The 19395-nt window shown below is 36.4% G+C and overlaps 1 protein-coding gene and 1 non-coding gene across 2 annotated transcripts in view; one reads left to right on the top strand and one right to left on the bottom strand.

Annotated features, from left to right (window-relative positions):
- Positions 1-19395, top strand: part of IMMP2L (inner mitochondrial membrane peptidase subunit 2) — an 885960-nt gene that overhangs the window by 211955 nt on the left and 654610 nt on the right.
- On the bottom strand, positions 7141-7247 carry LOC115509572. The gene has a single exon (XR_003967436.1). It is a non-coding gene; the product is annotated as a U6 spliceosomal RNA (small nuclear RNA).

Below are 19395 nucleotides of genomic sequence, written 5' to 3'. Positions count from 1 at the left end.
CCACCAATGTAGTTCAGACTCTTGTCCACAGTTCACTGGACTATTGTGAGAACTATTTTACTGCTCTCAGCTTCTCCTGTGGCTTTCATTTTATCTATCCATATCTACTTTCAGAGCAATCTTTTAAGATGACTTTAGTAAATGTATAATTCTAACACTTAAAATGCTCAATGGCCTCATAAATCTAAGGTAAGTTCAGACCTCTTCCTGTAGCACGTGGAAAGTTCTGTCCTCTTCCTTGCCTTGTTTAGCCCTTTTTTCAGTTGCTGGATAAAAATGTAGTTGCTACATTGATCACGTAGCTGGCTTAAATATGTGGGTCAGTTTGTATATTAAATAACAGACTCAGGAGTTAACAGATGTTCAGAAGTTTCTCTTAGCCCGTTTCCTCTTCTGCTCTGGTCAGGTCTCCCTTGAAGTAGTCCAGGACAGGGCTTAGGGTTCGAAGTCAGCCATGAGTTCAGTTCCTGACCTTTCTGATTTCTGTAATCCTCAGTATCTCCATTATCTGATGATTATAATTCATTCCAACCTTATTAGGATTTAGTTCAGGACACCTGCAAATCTCTTACTACATTTGTTAGTTCTTATTGGTAGGTTAGTTCATTTGGCTTTGATTATTGAAATATGGCGATTGCAAGGAATTTAGAAGAGACCCATTTGATTAAAACACTGTGTTTCATTATTATAATGTTTATTAACATTAGAATTGAATAATGGACAGTGGTACAATCCGAAGACAAAGAAAATGAGGCGTGAGGGTATGTAGTAGTTGTTTCCAAATATCTGTGGGGATATGGAAGATTAACTTGATTTATTCTATTGGTTCTAGGGACCATAACCTAGTGGGAATAAATTAAAGAGCCGAGGTTGATTTTTCAGTCAATATAAAGAATTCTATAACAGAACTGCCTTAAAACGACCTGCCCTGTATTGCAGTCATTCCAGTGGAGGCCACAGTTGTCAAGTGGTACATTAGTGCTTTCACTAGAGAGATTCCGACCTGTTAATCATTAGCCAGAACTGCTGCCAGTTAATCTCCATGGTGCCACCCATCTCTGATGTGCTATGAGTCAACTCCATTTTTGTACAACGTATTATTTCCCAGCCTATTCCACGTAGGCCATTTACAGATCATAATTTCTGTGGTAACCAATGCCTGTAATAAGTTGCAGTCCTCAAATAATCAAAATCCATACCTTATTTCTCCTTCTGTAGTTGTTTGATGTCTTTTATATTTCCCCAAAGTGTTAAATCTGGCCTTTAGGAATCAACATCGTCTAAACCCCAGGAGACAGTCTAATGTTGTAGGCAACATGGGGATTATTGCAAACAGCTGCTCATTGCAGAGTGGTGGGTAGCAAACTGTGCCTCAGGTGACCAACGTAAAATGAATCTAAGTGCAATGAGCTCTCATGAAGCAAAACTAAAACAGTATGCAATAAGATTACATCTACTTGACAGTTTTACCTGACCTCAAATTACTAATATTACACATTTAGCAATATTAGACTTGTCTAGGGCTTATAAAGGATTGATTGACTCATAAAATCTGGATTACATTCTATGTGATCTTACATGAAATTTCTAATTTTCATACTAAGTATTTACGTGCAAGGAAAATTCTAGGAGAAAACAATAAATGTAGAATACTCAGGGTTTATCTTTACTACTGCTTCTGCACTCATCAGTTTTACTCGTATTCATAGTCCTGGGTTTGTGGTACTCAAATTTTATTTTCCCTCATTTTCTCATCCAAAACATTATTGTGTGGCTTCTTCCTGATGCTACCACCCTCAGGTAGCACTTCATTTTTAGGACGTTGAATTAATCTCTAAAGTGTCTTATTTATTTATTTCTCCACGATCCTACTCATTCTTCCTAAAGTAACAGCTATCTACTTATATTAATTCAGTTGTATCATCCCATGACTTATTTAAAAAATTTTTGTAAATGTTTATTTATTTACTTTTGAGAGAGAGCAAGCACACAAGTTGGGGAGGGACAGTGAGACAGAGGGAGACACAGAATCTGAAGCAGGCTCCAGGCTCTGAGCTGTCAGCACAGATCCCGACGTGAGGCTCGAACCCACAAACCGTGAGGTCATGACCTGAGTCGGAGTCAGACGCCTAACTGACTGAGCCATCCAGGTACCCTCCCATGCCTTATTTTAGATAATGTATGTATTAATAGTAGACTTTTAAACAGAAAGCATTTATCCAGTTCTACTGGTGGATGTTAGACTGTCAAAGGTAAAATTTAGAGAAAATAGGAAACCTCTGTTCACATCAAAATAGTCTGCACGTGTTCAGACCATGTACAGTTACCCTTCTTTTCTTCTGTCTTCTGGAGACATTTTTAATCTGCTTGCTCTATACCCTGGCACAGTTCTACACATTGAGAATATGCTGAAGGCAGGGGAAAGAAGGAAAGATCTGTGTGTGGTGATAGAGAAAAACAGGAATGTGGGCTGACGCAACAGTTTAGTTATGGTGGACAGGAGGGAAAGTCTCTCTTAACTGACACACTGAAACTGAAGGAAGTAAAGGAATCAACCTTATAAAAAATGAAGAGAAGAGTGTACTACACAGAGTGAACAGTATATGTCAAGACCCCGGGGCAGCAAAAAGTTTGGCATGTTGCAAGATCTGGAAGGAGACCAGTGTGGCTGGAGATTTGTTTGGGCAAAGTTGGACAAGATGAGTTTGGAGGTGTTGTTAGAGGCCATATCCTTTAATAGGGCAGATAAAGTCTTTGAGAGAGATCTTAAGTAAAGTGGCATTCAACTTATAGTTTGATAAAGATTCTTTGACTACTCTATGATAAATAAATTAGATGAGGTAAGAATGGAAATAATATATTTGGAAGTCTAGGAGAGAAACTGGATTACTGTGGGGATAGAAAAAAAGTGGAGAGAAGTGGATGGATTGAAATACTTCTTTGGAGGTAGATTCACAGACATTTTGGTTGGATTGGATGTAATAACAGAGGGGGAGAGAGGAAACCCGAATGGTGACTGGTTTTCTGGTTTGATAAATAAGTGGATGGTTGCACTATGTAATGAGATGGTGACGTTCCCCCACCTAACAGAAGAAGAAGATAAAGCTTGAAGAGGTTAAGTAATTTCCCCAAGGTCGTGTCACCTCTTTCTCTATTCTGTTTTCATTTTAAGCAGACACCTGTACTATGAAATTATTTGTGTGGGAAATAAATTCCTAGACTATGAAATTACTTGCGTGGGAAATATATTCTTATTTTGTGTTGTGTCCCAGCACTTACATCACTTATATTGAAGGCTGGCATTCATATCATTCACTCATTTATCCAAGAGATAATGAATTCTTTAAATATCACGGGGTACAGAAAAGTGATACAGAGAAATGGTCCCTGTCTTGCTGATAGTGGGGAAGGTAGACCATTAAACTATATAGCTCGGTATGAGACTGCTTTAGGAAAGAAGCACTAGGTATGAAGGAAGGCACGAAAATCTTCTCACTGAAGGACATGTCTTGTCTCAGCTGAATGTCGAAAGCTGAGAAGACAGGAAGAAAGAAGAGGAAATAGTATTCTATTTCTGTCAGAAGTGACAGCTCATATTTCGAGCAGGGAATCCACAAAGCTCAGAGAACATGACTTGGAGACATGTGGTTGAAAAATTAAGTTCAGGTGGAGTGGGGAGACGTAAATCTGTATAGGTAAGCAGGGCATGCTACCTCAAAGTTATTTTAAGGAACTTGGGTGTGATCCTGTGGTAGAAAGAAAGCTATTTATAATTTTAAGAAGGAACATGAAGAACATTGGGGAACCTGAGTGGCTCAGTTGATTGAGCGTCCAGCTTCCTCACAGGTCATGATCTCACAGCTCAAGAGTTTGAGCCCCGCATTGGGCTCTGTGCTGACAGCACACAGACTGGAGCATGCTTTGGATTTTGTGTCTCCATCTCTCTCTGCCACTCTCCTGCTCATGATCTCTCTCTCTCTCTCTCTCTCTCTCTCTCAAAAATAAATAAATATTAAAAAACAATTAAAAGAAGAAAGAACATGACATGATAAAATTACTATTGAATTTTTAAAAAATGTTTATTTATTTTTGAGAGAGAGAGAGAGAGAGAGAGAGACAGAGACAGAGAGTGAGCAGGGGAGGGGCAGAGAGAGTCGGAGACAGAATCCAAAGCAGGCTCCAGGCTATGAGCTGTCAGCACAGAGCTGGACGTGGGGCTCGAACTCATGAACCATGAGATCGTGACCTGAGTGGAATTCAGGTGCGCAACCAACTGAGCCTCCCAGGCATCCCGATAAAATAACATTTTAGAAAGACCATGGTAACTATAGTGTGGAAAATGGGTTCGAAGGGGGTACAACCACTTAATAAATACTTGATATTATTCTACAAATGTCTTGTATATGTAACAGGCAGTTACAAGGATTTTCAGTTTGGGTTCAAACTATGATTTAAAACCATTACAGTGTGGCATAAACAGGCCTCAGTGTTGTTTTATTCTGTTATCTGAATTTTTAAACAGTGTGATTTAGGATATGCATTTTTTTAAATTTGGCTCATTTTTTGCACATCTTTTCTGCTAGAATGATATTAAAATTAACTTTTAAAAATCCTGTAAATTTTTAGAGATTTGTATATCTTTTTCTATTAAAAAGGGTGTGGTGACTAACACAAATATTCCTATTAGTGTACCTAGAATTACAGGAAAAGTTAACATATTTAAAATGCTTTTAGGGGCGCCTGGGTGGCGCAGTCGGTTGAGCGTCCGACTTCAGCCAGGTCACGATCTCGCGGTCCGTGAGTTCGAGCCCCGCGTCGGGCTCTGGGCTGATGGCTCAGAGCCTGGAGCCTGTTTCCGATTCTGTGTCTCCCTCTCTCTCTGCCCCTCTCCCGTTCATGCTCTGTCTCTCTCTGTCTCAAAAATAAATAAACGTTAAAAAAATTTTTTTTTAAAAAATAAAATGCTTTTAGACATTATGCTCAAGAGGAAAAAGTAAGAGGGATATAAAATTTTATTGCTGTTATAATTACACTTACATGTAATAATGACAGTATTTTTAAGGTATACAAGATAATACTGAGTAGTTTAAATATCAATTTATTATGAATGTAAGTTGTATATGACATTCATTCATTTTATTAATGTATATGTGCAGTAAATATTTTAAAAGCAAATAATACTTTAACATATTTTCAAAACTCTTAATTGCTAATTTATTCTTAAAATAAAACCCCAGAAGGGTCTTATAGGTCAAATCAAACCTCCTTCCAGAATAAATTTATTTCTCTATAATCCAGTATCAAGTTTCTCTTTAACACTGTCTTTTTAAGTGTTTTGATTATTTGAAGTTCTTTCTGAAACACTGAACTAATCTCTTTCTTTGAAAAATCTGCCTTTTGGTTCCAGCTCTATCCTTTGTGGTTTCAAGGATATGTTTAAATATTTCATACGTTATCAAGACTTATTCATGAAGATTTATGCTGGAGTATTAACCCTGGGAAAGGATTTACTTCAGAGTGTAATAAAATAAAATAGTTACTTAAAGCTAGTTCCCTTCTGTGTTTATGTGTGCTCAGAAATGTTCAGACAGGATTGAAGGTCTCATTTGGTGTGTACTTGTATATTTTTTTCCTAAACGCTGATTGCAGTTTACATTATAATTCATATATTCATTGTGTTTGCTGCATATTTTCTATTTCTCTCCAGTAGAATGTAAGTGACAGGTGCCCGAAATGGTGTTTTATACATAGTAGGCTCACAATGAATATTTGTTAAATGAATAAAAATGATTTAAAATCTTTCTCAAAAATCTTCGGATGATCTATGTGAGATTTATTGGCTATTAATCTTGCCACTGGAAGGCTAAATTATATTAAAGATCATATGGCTAGTTAGTGGAAAAGTCATTTCTATATTCTGATAATTCTGGTTACTCCTGCTGGGAAACCCAGGATGTAATCTCAGAACAAATGTAATACATACTTAAGGACCCTATGTCCCTCATATTCCCTTTGTGTCACTGCCTCACCTGGATGATTTTTATTTCCATAGATTAGTTCTGCCTTTTCAGAAGTGTATGTAAGTTGAGTTATATAGTATATACTCTTGCTGTGTGACTTCTTTCAGTCAACATTATTTTTTTTTAATTTTTTTAATGTTTGTTTATTTTTGAGAGAGAGAGAGAGAGAGTGTGAGTGTGAGTGAGTGGGGGAGGGGCAGAAAGAGAGGGAGACACAGAATCTGAAGCAAGCTCCAGGCTCTGAGCTGTTAGCACAGAGCCCAATATGGGGCTCCAGCTCACGAACCGTGAAATCATGACCTGAGCAGAAGTTGGATGCTTAACCAACTGAGACACCCAGGCGCCCCAATATTCTTTTTTTTTAAACATACCCTTTTTTTTTTTAATCTTCATTTATTTTTGAGAGAGAGAGAACGTGAGCGGGTGAGGGGCAGAGAGAGAGGAAGACTTCTCTCTCTGTCAGCATGGAGCCTGACATGGGGCTTGAACTCACAAGCCGGGAGATCACAACCTGAGCTGAAGTCAGATGCTTAACCGATTGAACCATCCAGGCACCCCTCTCACTCAGTATTCTTTAGATGAAGTTCATCCTGTGTGTGTGTAGCTGAAGTTCAGTTTTATTGCTCTGGAGTCAGATGATTCCACAATTTAGATTTCATTCTGCTGTCAACAGACATTTAGGTTGTTAGTTAGGTTATTATTTTTTTTCTGCTACAAATATTCTTTAAATTTTTCTGTACATGTATGAATATCTCTTAGATATCAACCTAGGAATGGATTTGCAGGGAGATAGAGGATATATATATTCAGATCTAGGAGATGAATCTAAAGATTTTTCTAAAGTGTTTGTATTATATTCATATTTTATAATGTGGTGAACATGAAGGATGTATTTTGATGAAATAGGGATCATATGGCTGAAAACATGCCCGGTTTTAAATTTTGAGAAATCTAAATGTATATAATTAATTAATTAATTTGTTTGTCAGCTGTGCTGACAGCTCAGAGCCTGGAGCCTGCTTCACATTCTGTGTCTGCCTTTCCCTCTGCCCTCTTCAGGTCGTGCTCTGTCTATGTCTGTCTCTCTCAAAGTTAAATAAACATTTTAAAAAGCATTAAAACAAATATGGAACACTTCACAAATTTGTGTGTCATCCTTGCGCAGGGACCATGCTAATCTTCTCTGCATTGTTCCAATTTTAGTCTATGTGCTGCCGAAGCGAGCACTATAATTAATTTATTTTTAAAAACAACTAGAATAATGTATTTTTTAGTTTTCTTTTGGTCCCAGCATTTCCAATAGTGATGGGTTTTCTTGTTCTTTGTATACTATGAAAAGTGACTCATAGACTTGAAATCTTGAAAAACTTGCAGAGTTTTAGTTCATTTGACATCCAATTTTTTTTTCTTTCTTTTGTACTATTATTTCTTGATTATGTGTAACATATTGCAGGCAATGAATTGTATCTAAAGAATTTTGTATACAGAAGAATAGTATTAGTGGTGAACATAGGATTGATATCTCTGTGGCAATTTTAATTGGCTTCTAATCCTAAATTAGCATTTAGAGGCTAAATGTGTTTCTCACCATGTGTTTTAAAACATAGGCATCTTGTGTAATATGGTTTGAGAATGCTATTTCAGCCTCAGTTACTACCTTAAGTATTTACACAGTGTTTGGAAAGTATTTTAATGTATTGCAGGGGCTAATTACTCAGTTTTCATCAAATTCCTTTACTAATCCAATGTAGGTCCAGATGCAAAAGTTGAGTTGAAGTTTGTAAGTGAGTTTGGGAAAGAAAGCATCACTTCATATCTTTCTTTATTTCATGTTCAGTTTTACTTTAATCTAGTTGAGAGTGATGGTGTAATTTGATTACCACTCTTGACTTCTGGTTCTTTCAATCATTATTTCTATAACTTTGGGTAAACTTTTGACTTTATTGAGTCTTTGTTTCTTTATCTTTTAATGGTGGGAGTGGGACTAAGCTCATCTATTTTAGAGCTAATTTTTGTGTGTATGTTCTGTATATTAATGTGGGATATTAGATGTGTTTTTAATAAAGCATTGTTCAAATAGACCTCCCTGGTTTTCTTTCTTTTGCCTTGCATGTGGATGGAAATATTTCAGAGAGAGAATAACTATACTCCACTTGCCAGAGTTTCATAACTGGTGCTAAATGAACCAAGGAAGAACAAGATCTGCTAAATCATGGCATTGAACTTGGTGTTCTAGGCATTATAATTTCTGATGAATGGTGTCTCCTGAGACTTCTGTAAAATGATACATTCTGACATCCAGTGACCTTTTAAACTAATATTTCTATTATGTAATTCAGTTGCTTCTGTTTCCTGGAGATAATAACATTAGTTTGTACTGAGGTAGATAATGATTGTGTTAGCAATTTCCTTTGTGGTAAGTGTTTTTAAAGTAATTTAGTTTGAAGGAAGAATCGTTTATACAAATAAAATCCAGAGGAACTCACCCGTAGTGTACTATGATTAAAAAAAAAAAAAAAAGGAAAAAGAAAAAAGAAAAAGAAAAAAAAAGAGGTAGTCAGTGACTTCTGGGACAATATTTTTGAGATTCAAGGTAAATAGTCTCATTGATTGATTTTTAGGAAAGCTTGTTGCCAACTATAACTCTTTTTAAAACACATACACATACAATATTACGGTGAAGGGACAAGACTGTGGAATCAGACCTAGTGCTATTTCTGTCATGAGTGAGTAAGGAATATTAGACACCTGGATTTTGTTTTATCCATAAAACAAAAGTAATACTTCATATGAGTACATAGTAAATACTAAGTGAGGTGATAACGAGAAGCTTACACTGCAGTACTTGGCATACAGTGGTGCTCGGTAAACAATAGCGATTTTTTTTCCCCTTCATGGATGCTGTAAGGTCTTAAATGGCTTCTAAGTTATTGAAGACAGTTTAAGTTATGTCAGTCAACTTTTACCATTAAGTGTAGTTATTTTATTCTGATTGTTAGATTACTGTTATATCTGTTAAGTCTTGTTTTACCAAAGTAGTTGATTGCTCAGAACACCTAGTCTCTGTTTATGGCTGATAACAGTTTGCTGTGGGTAGAATGATGAGGATGGGGTGAATGGTTGACCTTTAGTCCTAGATTTTCATCTAAAATATTTACAGTTACAGCACAACAAGGTTATGCTAAGAAGAAAGAAAAGCGTTTGTTTCCTTCTACAGTCCGTGTCTTTTCTTTGACCATGCACAACTTCCACCCACCTTTCCCCCATGCCCCCTCTTGTACACGGACTTCATCGTTGCCCACAGATCAACATTTCTGCCATGGTGTCCTGGACTGCAGAACCTTCCTTCCCCTCCCCCCCTTCCCTTCCCTTCCCTTCCCTTCCCTTCCCTTCCCTTCCCTTCCCTTCCCTTCCCGCCTCCTTGAAGTGCTTGTACTGTGCTTCTTGTCTTGTTTCTTTGTCTCACCTTGTTCTCTTTCTCACCTCCTTGCTACTTAGCATAGATGCCTCGAATTGTAATATGTCCTTTTATGTGTGTCTTAAGTCTATACCTGGATTATGTGTAGAGGCAGTCTTGCTTATTTTTTTGTGTGTTTCTGATGAAACTTACAGAGTCCTTCGGACAGCAGATTTGTAGTGGATGTTTGTTGGTGTTGTTGTTCATACTCCTGCTGATATTGTTTAAAAAAAAAATGAAACGCTGACCCTAGATGTATGGTACTTTGGGTAACTAAGGTACTCTAGGTTTGACTAATTTGAAGTCAGACTTGGTTCTTTGAGCTAAATGGTTGATTCATTCCCATTTATATACTTGTTGTTCTGCCCATCCATCCAAATAATTTATTTCATACTTTTATTACAAAGCATGTGCTAGGAGCCATGGGAAATAGAAAAAAAATCAATTGGTAAGGGATGATTACACTAATTACTGTTATTGCCATTCCTAAATAATTGTTTCGTATCTTCAAATAACTTCAAAAGACTGGCAAATCAGGATTTATTTATGTTTCTAAGTTAAAGTAAATTTTTTAATATAATGTATTACTTTTTATGATTGCTTGCTTTAAAAAATATGGCATTTTCATTTAACTGATAAAGGCTGATCCTTGTGGCATCAGTTAGAATTTTAATCCTAATATAAAAATGTTATTGAACCAAGAGAGTACTGCAATATTCCTGAAGACCAAATATTCAAATTTAAATAATAGCAATGTAGGCTTGCTTTTAAGTAACTTGACTAAAATTTAAAGATGGAGTTGAAACAAGATTTGAACAACTAATATTAAATATGTATGATGTGTGCTAACCTGTTTTTGGTACTATTCTCATTTATTTTGTCTACCTCATCATGCTAGTTTTTGTTGGGCCACTTTATCTTACCCACTGTAAACGGTATAAAAAAACATGAAGAAATCTGCTGTTCAGAAAGAAAACTTGATTAATAATGTGAACACAAATTGGCTTTTTATAAAAAAATAGTTTAATGGAAGGGTTTGATAAAAGCTTTAAAACACGTGTATTTGATTTTCATTTTCATGGAGATAAGTGAAAAAATTACTTTCATTGAATTAGAGCAAGAGATTATGTAACCACAAAACAGATAGAAGCAAATATGAATGTATGGATACAAAAAGGAACTAATCTGAAACTGTAGAATTGAAAAATGTTGTCACTGACAGTAAAGCATAACTACAGACAGGATAAAAATCTAGAAAATACACTGTTAGAATTTTTGAGCTGGAAGATATGATCGAGGAATCTATGGATTCCACCAAAATAAAAAATAGATAAAAATTGAAAAGCATAAAAATATTGCTGAGACTAAAGGGTAGGTTGAGAAGGGCCATCATGACTAAAAGTATCTAAAACATCTTAGGCACATGCTGTCTTCAATTTTTTATCTCCTTGTCACATTAAAAATAACTTATTAAGATGAGATTATACAAGTATACTTGAAAACGTTCTTATGTAAAAATTCAAAATTAGGTAAGGACATACTGAGTTGAAATGTGCAAGTACCTCTTTACTCATTTTAGTCATTCACAGTTCCCACCCTGTCGATACCATCATCCATGTGGTGTGTATCCTTCCAGGCCTTTATTTTTGTGCAAATTTTTCATATCATTACACACCTTTTTAAAAGAATTCACAGTTAAAATTGTGTCTCTTTGTAATTGTGTCTCAAGAATAGATGACTGGAGATGGAAATAGTATGGCATGTAAATTTTAGATTTTGATAGGTACTGACAATGTTGTTCTCCAACAAAATTGCACCTTTTTATGTTCCCACCAATATTGTATGAGAATGGCAATTTCCCCATATTCTCACATAACCGGATGTTATAAAGCTATTAAATTTGTAATTTCATGGGAAGCATATCCTGATTTTTATTTGCATCTCTTAATTTATTAGTGATGTTTGACATCTTTTCAAGTTCTTAGGCTTATTTTTATTTCTTCTGTTAATTGAATGTTTTACCTATCTTTCCTCGGAGTTGTTTTTTATAATACTATATACTATGTAATAGTTATATACTATAACTAACCTTTCCTCTGTTGCATGTGGTATAAATGTTTTCTTCTCATCCATTCACCATTCAGCTTTGTTATATTTCCACTCTGTAGACATTTCACCTTTAGTGTTGTACAGTTGAGTTTTTAGAACTGTTAAGGCTTAAAATTTGGTATTCATCCTCAAAATTAACCTTACATAAAGGTGGGCATCGTTTCATCAAATATAGTTTTAAATATCTAAGTTATCCATTAAGAAGAGTGAAGGAAGCTTAAATAAAGCTCTAGTTTCTATCTCTTCTGTAAGAATGCCATTTCTGTCTCCCCTACTGCTGTGCCCGTGTTAAAGTTTAGATTTCAGAAGAGCATTAGGAAGTGTGAATCTCTGCTGAGCTCATGGCACTTGGCCTGTAACTTGCTCTTGTCTCAGGGTCAAAAGCCCATGAAAGCTGCTTGTCAGGGCTTTGATTAATTATGCAAGAGTGATGGGACTGAAGAAGGAATAGGTGTGTTTCAAACTTTTGATTTCTCTTGTTACCAGACCGATCTGACCTAAAACTGAGCTACCTTTCTCTTTCTGTCTTTCTGTGTAGTGAGACATGATAGGAAATGGAATAAATAAAAGTCAAGAGAAATGGCACGAAGAAAGTAAAAGTGAAAAATTAAAAAAGAAGTTACATTTCGTAGTCTGGTATCTCGGTCACTGGGGCAGTTGGTTCCATGTATCTGCAGGGAGCTCCATTTCCAGGAGCTCTTGTGCAGTGTCAGGACCAAGTTCTACTTAATCGGAAGCAGTGAGAACTTGCGGCATACCTGGGTACTGTCTTTCTGTAGTCATGTGTGTATGAAACACCATGTTTTTCAAGTTAGTTTCTATTTTGAATACCTTTCTGAGCTGGGAGTTTAATTTTTATATATGTACAAATATATGTATGTATATATGTATGAATTTGTTTTCTCTGTTACCTCGCTTTTAATGGTGTGCAAGTTGTGTATGTGTGTGCAATTGCTGGATAAAAGAAAATGTATATGTTACTCAGGTTGGCAAAATAATGCTCCCCACCCCTCTCACAGATGTCCATGCCCTAATCCACAGAACCTTTGAATATATTATTTTGTAGACCAAAAGGGATTTGGCAGACATGATTTAGGTTATCAACATAGGGGTGGGAAGATTAGCCTGGACTGTCTGGGTGCCCATGAGTCCTGAAAAATGGGGTGCCTTTTCTGACTGAATCAGAGCTGGGGTAGAAGAAGAAAGAGATGGGAAGTGTGAGAAGGTCTGGAGCTGTCCTTGCTTGGCTTTGACAGTGATTCATATATATATATTTAAAATTTTTTTATTTTTTATTTTTGAGAGACAGAGAGGGACAGACTGTGAGTGGGGGAGGGGCAGAGAGAGAGGGGGAGACATAGAATCTGAAGCAGGCTCCAGGCACCAAGCTGTCTGCACAGAGCTCTACGTGGCGGTCGAACTCATAACCTGAGAGATCATGACCTGAGCCGAAAAGTTGGATGCTTAACCGACTGAGCCACCCAGGCACCCCTTTATATATTTGTTCTTTGAACTTTATTGAGAGAAATGTTTAAAGCTCTGAATTTTTCTCTGATCAGTGCTTTCAAAATATCTCATGTGTTTTAATTTTAATATTTTTAAAGGTATTTTTTTCTTTCAGTTTATATTCATGTTTTCATCCAATTGTTGCTTAAAACAAATATTTTTTTTTAAAGTTTTTTTTTTTTTTTTTTTTTTTTTACCGTTTATTTATTTTTGAGACAGAGAGAGACAGAGCATGAACAGGGGAGGGTCAGAGAGAGGGAGACACAGAATCCGAAACAGGCTCCAGGCTCTGAGCTGGCAGCACAGAGCCCGACGCGGGGCTCGAACTCACGGACGGTGAGATCGTGACCTGAGCCGAAGTCGGCCGCTTAACCGACGGAGCCACCCAGGCGCCCCACAAATATTTTTTTTTTAATCCAAGTAGAAGGGGCTTTTACAAAAATTAAATAATTTCTAGTTTTATTTCATTGAGATCAGAAAGTATTGCTTTCTAATATTTTTGTTTTGTAGAATGTACTGATATTTTCCTTGTGAACTAAAATGGGATTAATTTTTGTGATGCTCCATATGCATTTGAGAAGAAGGTTTATATTCTATTTTCAGCATATAAAGTTTAATATACATCCCTAAAATCTACCTTATTAATTCCATGTTTAGGCTTAAATTTTTTTTTTTGCTTTTTTTTTTTTTGTTGTTCACTTGATCTGTCTTGTACTGACTCCTATTGATAGTTTGCTTTTTCTGTGTGTCCTGATATCTCTGAAATTTTGCTTTACAAAGACGAATGCTGTGCTATTTGCTACACGGATATTTATATTTATTATATCTTCATTGTAGTTTTGGCTTTAAAGATTAAAAACTGTCCCTCTTTTTTTACATTTAATGGTTTCTGTTTTGCATTCTGTTTTGTTTGATATCTGTGTTACTATCCCTGCTCACCTATTGTTTCAATTTTCCTGATATGTTTTTGCTTATCCCTTTATATTTGGGTTTGTTGACTAATTTTCTTTTAAGTATCTACCTTGTTTATAGTGCATAGTTAGGTTCCATTTTATGAGCCACACTAAAAAGTCTTTTCCTTTAAATAGTTTAAGTGCACTCAGAGTTAGTAAAAAGACTGCTGTATTTGGTCTTAATTCCATCATGTTATTTCATATGATAATTATTATACATGTTATGGTTTATTTGCTGGGTTTCTTTTTTCTGTAAGAGTTTTTTCTTTTTTTATTTTCTTTTTTTAATTTTTTTTAATGTTTATTTATTTTTGAGACAGGGAGAGACAGAGCATGAACGGGGGAGGGTCAGAGAGAGAGGGAGACACAGAATCTGAAACAGGCTCCAGGCTCTGAGCTGTCAGCACAGAGCCCGACGCGGGGCTTGACCTCACGGACCGTGAGATCATGACCTGAGCCGAAGTCGGACGCTCAACCGACTGAGCCACCCAGGCGCCCCTTTTTTTTTCTAATTTCTTTGAATTTTCTTAGAAGGTTTTATTTTTGTTTTAGTAGTCACATTGAACTTATGCCTTATTAATGCCTTTATTCCCAATTTTAAACTTTATCCATTTGATATCTGGTTTGGTAATTGTTAACAGTATACTTTCTACCTGATGGTTTTCCTCCTTACCCCATTGTTTTATCATCATTATTTATACTTTGTGAGAACATTCAGATCATAATATATCACACAGAACATAAAACATATTGTATCCCCATGCTTAATTGTCTTTATATCTTACATTACAAATGAAGATATATATGTACACTTAGTTTTTTGCTTAACTTTCTTTTTTTTTTTTTCAACGTTTATTTATTTTTGGGACAGAGAGAGACAGAGCATGAACGGGGGAGGGGTAGAGAGAGAGAGGGAGACACAGAATCGGAAACAGGCTCCAGGCTCTGAGCCATCAGCCCAGAGCCCGACGCGGGGCTCGAACTCACGGACCGCGAGATCGTGACCTGGCTGAAGTCGGACGCTTAACCGACTGCGCCACCCAGGCGCCCCTTGCTTAACTTTCCTAATCACTAATTAGTTGGATTAAGTTCGTCTTCTAATATATTCTTCAAGGACCTGTAGACAGAGAATTTTTTGAGTTCTTACATGTTCAAAACTGTTTTTAATAGTGTTAATACTCAAAGGCAGCTTGGCTGGATATCCATCCTAGGGTTTCCCTTGTTTCCTGGAGATTTATGAAAATGCTGCTCCAGTGGTATGTTGTTTCATATCTTGTTTTTGATAAATCTGTTGCCAGTCTAATTCTTTTTCTTTTGTACATTATTTGAATTTTTTTCCTGGAGACCCTGAGAATTTTTCCTTTATCTTTAATGTCCACTAATTTTTAATCGGATATATTTCTGAATTGATCATTTGCAGGTCCTTTCCCGCTGGTGTCCAGTGGGCCCTTTCAGTGTGTAGATTCAGGTCTTTCATTTTTGAAAACCTTGAATTGGAGTATCAACTATTAATGCTATCCCATTGTACAACAATATCCTTTGGGAACTCCATTTATACATTCTTTGGGTTTTCTTTTGCCTGTTTTACATTTCAGTCCCTTTCTCTCTGATCCATCTTACTTTTTTCTCTATTTCATTTTATTTACTTTTCTCTTGTTTTTCTGATACCTCTTTTGTATTTTCATTCAAATCTATTTTCCTTTTAGCATTTTGCAATTTAGTTTCCACTTGTGGTATGATTTTGTATTCTTCTTCCATTTTTTTTGTGAATTCAGTTAATCCTTGTTTTATCTCCTCCTTTTTTCTTGTCATGCATTTTTTCCCCTCGTTTTCAATTTCTGTTTCATCTACCTAAAGCTTGGCCTGTGGTATTTATTTACGCTGTGAATGTTATGTTAAAGTTTCAGTCTGTCTTGCCAACTTGTGGTGAGGGGTGAAATTCTCATCAGTTGAATTGTTTGGGGTCTCAATTTGAATTTTCTTTTGATAGTTGCTTTTCTGTTGGGTTCTTTTCAGTGAGTTGGGATGGTTCTGACATTACTAGTTCAAGAGCCACCCTCTTTTTTCACTGTAGGCAAAATATTGTTTGTTTCCTGAGTGATATGTCTCTTAAGTTTTAAATTTGCTTTTGTCTTCTGGGATTCTAAATACCCTCCTCCCCCCTCCCACCATGCTTCTTTATCTTTCTATGTACAGTTTCCAAGGAAACCTTTCCTTCTGTTTTAACTCTCTTGCTCCAACATGAGACTTTTCTGACATTGCCTTGTCATGTCCTTGTTCTTGGCAGGCTCTTATCTAACTGCTGACTTTGCAGTATTTTTGTGCAGAGGACCAACTTTCTAGCAGTGATTTTAAGACACATTTAGGCCTGCCATTAGCTCTCCTCTTCTTTCTTTCAGTGTAATTTCTCCTGAACTGCTCTTGGTCCCCATGAGCTTGATGGCTGGAGCACCACTGAGAGCTTGCTGGGACTTAATGTTTAGTTTTGTACTTAAGAGTGATTTGAGGTTGAGAGGTTCTTATCTTCTAGTTATGTTGGAGTCATGAGTTTGTGTAGTTTTACTTGTTCTTCCTCCTCCTCTTCTTCTTCTTCTTCCTCTTCCTCCTTCTCTTCCTCCTCCTCCTTTTCCTTCTCTTCTTCTTTTCCTTCTTCTCCTCCTCCTCCTCGTCCTCCTCCTCACCAGAATATGTTGGGACTTTGAGATTTAAACCATTGCCTCTGCTTCGGCTACTCAGAATCTTCTCTATCCATTGATACCACCCAATATCCTATAGCAACTTAAGTGTTTCTTAGTTTTGCTTATTATGAAACTCGGATATTGAATATACATGAAAACCTTCCAAACAGGAAGAAGATATTTTAACTAAACTTATACACCATAGATTTTATCAAACACATAGACTGAGCGTGTTAGAAAAAAAAGTGGATTCTGAGGTCTTACCAAGGTCTTACTAATGTAAAAATCAATGGGTTTTTGTCTTTCTGTTATTAATGTTTAGAGTCCCTAATGTGTTTTGTGAGACTAAATTATAAAACAATGATCTTCTTTTTAAGTGTGATGCATCATTGACTGCTGTCTTTTTGCTAAGATTGTTTGAGACAACTATGGATGTTTAGTAGTCCAAGGGCACGTTGAAGTTTCATGTGGAATAGTTACATGGGAATTTGCTGAAGCAATTACTCTGCTGTTTAATGACAAGTAATTATCCACATCACTTCCCAAGCTATACATCTCTCTCTTGCCCTTCAGCATTACGAACATCCCACCCATTGGCATGCACATTTATTCTGCACAGTATCCAGCTGTTACCTACTCTGAGATGTAACACACCTCTAATTTATGTAACTAAATGTAAGCCTTGCTTCCTGGGGCTTATAAAATCTAAAACCTTATTTTTCCTTATAACTGATTTTTTATATTCTTCAAACTTTGTAATGTTTTTAGAACCTGTGGCCCCTGAAATCATTTTTGTACCACTAAGGAGCAAGAAGGGACTGTAACTTTCCTGCTGGAGTAAACTGAGTCATCTGTAAATTCATTCCTCGTTAACATTCTCTGGGGTCCTATTCATTTCTAGCTGCGATAGATTTCATTGTAACATGTCATAATTGTGGTAATATTGTTTAAATTATTTTTCCTGAATTGTATCAATTCTTGGAGCTTCTTTAATATTTCTTCCTAACTTGCAGCAGTGTTGAAAAGAACTCCAGCTGTATTGACAGTTTTCAAACTAACTTTGAAGAGCTTATAGGAGAGTACTCCGAGAGAGCTGTTCCATTCGTGCTGTTTTTAAAAATCATACAAGTTCCCTGAGTAAGATTGGATCATTGTACTTTCATTAGTTCTGTTATGACTGAGAGGTCATGAAGTGGGCTACTGCAGTTAGCTTTTATATTCTCCAGCCTAGCAATGAAAAGATGGAAAAATGAGCAGATCTTGTGCTTCATAAGGCTCTATCCCCATACTTATTTCTGTGTGTTATATGTTACTATATACCTCCTCTCCCCAAACAGGTGATCATGTATGTAGTTTAACTCCCATTTCCATACTGAAGATAGGAACTTTTTCATATGTAGATATCTGGAGAGTTCAGAATTTTTCATCTTATATGCTACATGTTTTTCTGTTTCCATTTCTGACCACAAGCCATTTGTGGCTCTCTTATTTCTACCTCTGCATTTATCTTGGATAAACCAGAGGATCAGATGGTAGCATTTATGTCATCGAGATACTAGAAGATTACTTTGTAGCTTCTAATATGCCTCTGAAAATAGTAAAAAATACTTTTCTATTCAGAATCATTGTACTGGTGAGCTGAATTTTCCCACTTTTATTTAGCTGTTGTTAATTCTTTTATTTTGTATTCTGTGCCAGATGACATGAAAGATTTGGTTCAGTCTTCGGGTATCTAATGAGGTAGATGGATACATGAATAACTACTATATCTGGCAGGAACAGTTGTGATAGATACGTATAGCACTGGGAGTGGAGAATATGCTAACACAGTCATAGAAATTACTTGTTTACGAAGACACATTTATGCAAACTACATTATGATTTACTATAAGTTGAGTGGAAACTCAGATAAAGCAGGTTAAATGTGTCATTCTATTCAGGTAATATATTCTCTTACATAGATTTTAAGAATTAGTATCTTTTTTTTTTTTTTTTTTTAAATTTTTTTTTCAACGTTTATTTATTTTTGCGACAGAGAGAGACAGAGCATGAACGGGGGAGGGGCAGAGAGAGAGGGAGACACAGAATCGGAAACAGGCTCCAGGCTCTGAGCCATCAGCCCAGAGCCCGACGCGGGGCTCGAACTCCCGGACCGCGAGATCGTGACCTGGCTGAAGTCGGACGCTTAACCGACTGCGCCACCCAGGCGCCCCAAGAATTAGTATCTTTAATTAAACTTTTCTCTATATTCGTTATGTTTTCTGACTTGAGTTTAAGGGATGTTTACTTCTTCAAAACCAAGATATACAATGTTTTATTTATTTAAATTTTTTTTAATGTTTGTTTTTGAGAGAGAGAGAGAAGAGAGAAAGAGAGAGAGAGAGAAAACCAGAAGGGAAGGGGTAGAGAGAGACACAGAATCTGAAGTGGGCTCCAGGCCCCAAGCTGACAACAGTGAGTCTGACGTGGGCCTCGAACTCACAAACTGCGAGATCATGACCTGAGCCAAAGTCAGATGCTATACTGACCTAGCTACCCAGGTGCCCCAAGATATACAATGTTTATTCTATATTTTATTGTACAGAAGCCCATTTGCCTTATAAATAGCTATAAAAGACTGTCATTTATATAATTATTGAAATTTAAGGGTTTGGGTAGTACATATCTAATTT

Source organism: Lynx canadensis, chromosome A2, assembly GCF_007474595.2.
Source record: "Lynx canadensis isolate LIC74 chromosome A2, mLynCan4.pri.v2, whole genome shotgun sequence".
Taxonomy (NCBI): Eukaryota; Metazoa; Chordata; class Mammalia; order Carnivora; family Felidae; genus Lynx; species Lynx canadensis.
Note: the sequence above shows the minus strand (reverse complement) of the source record. Positions and strands in the feature narration are given on the sequence as shown.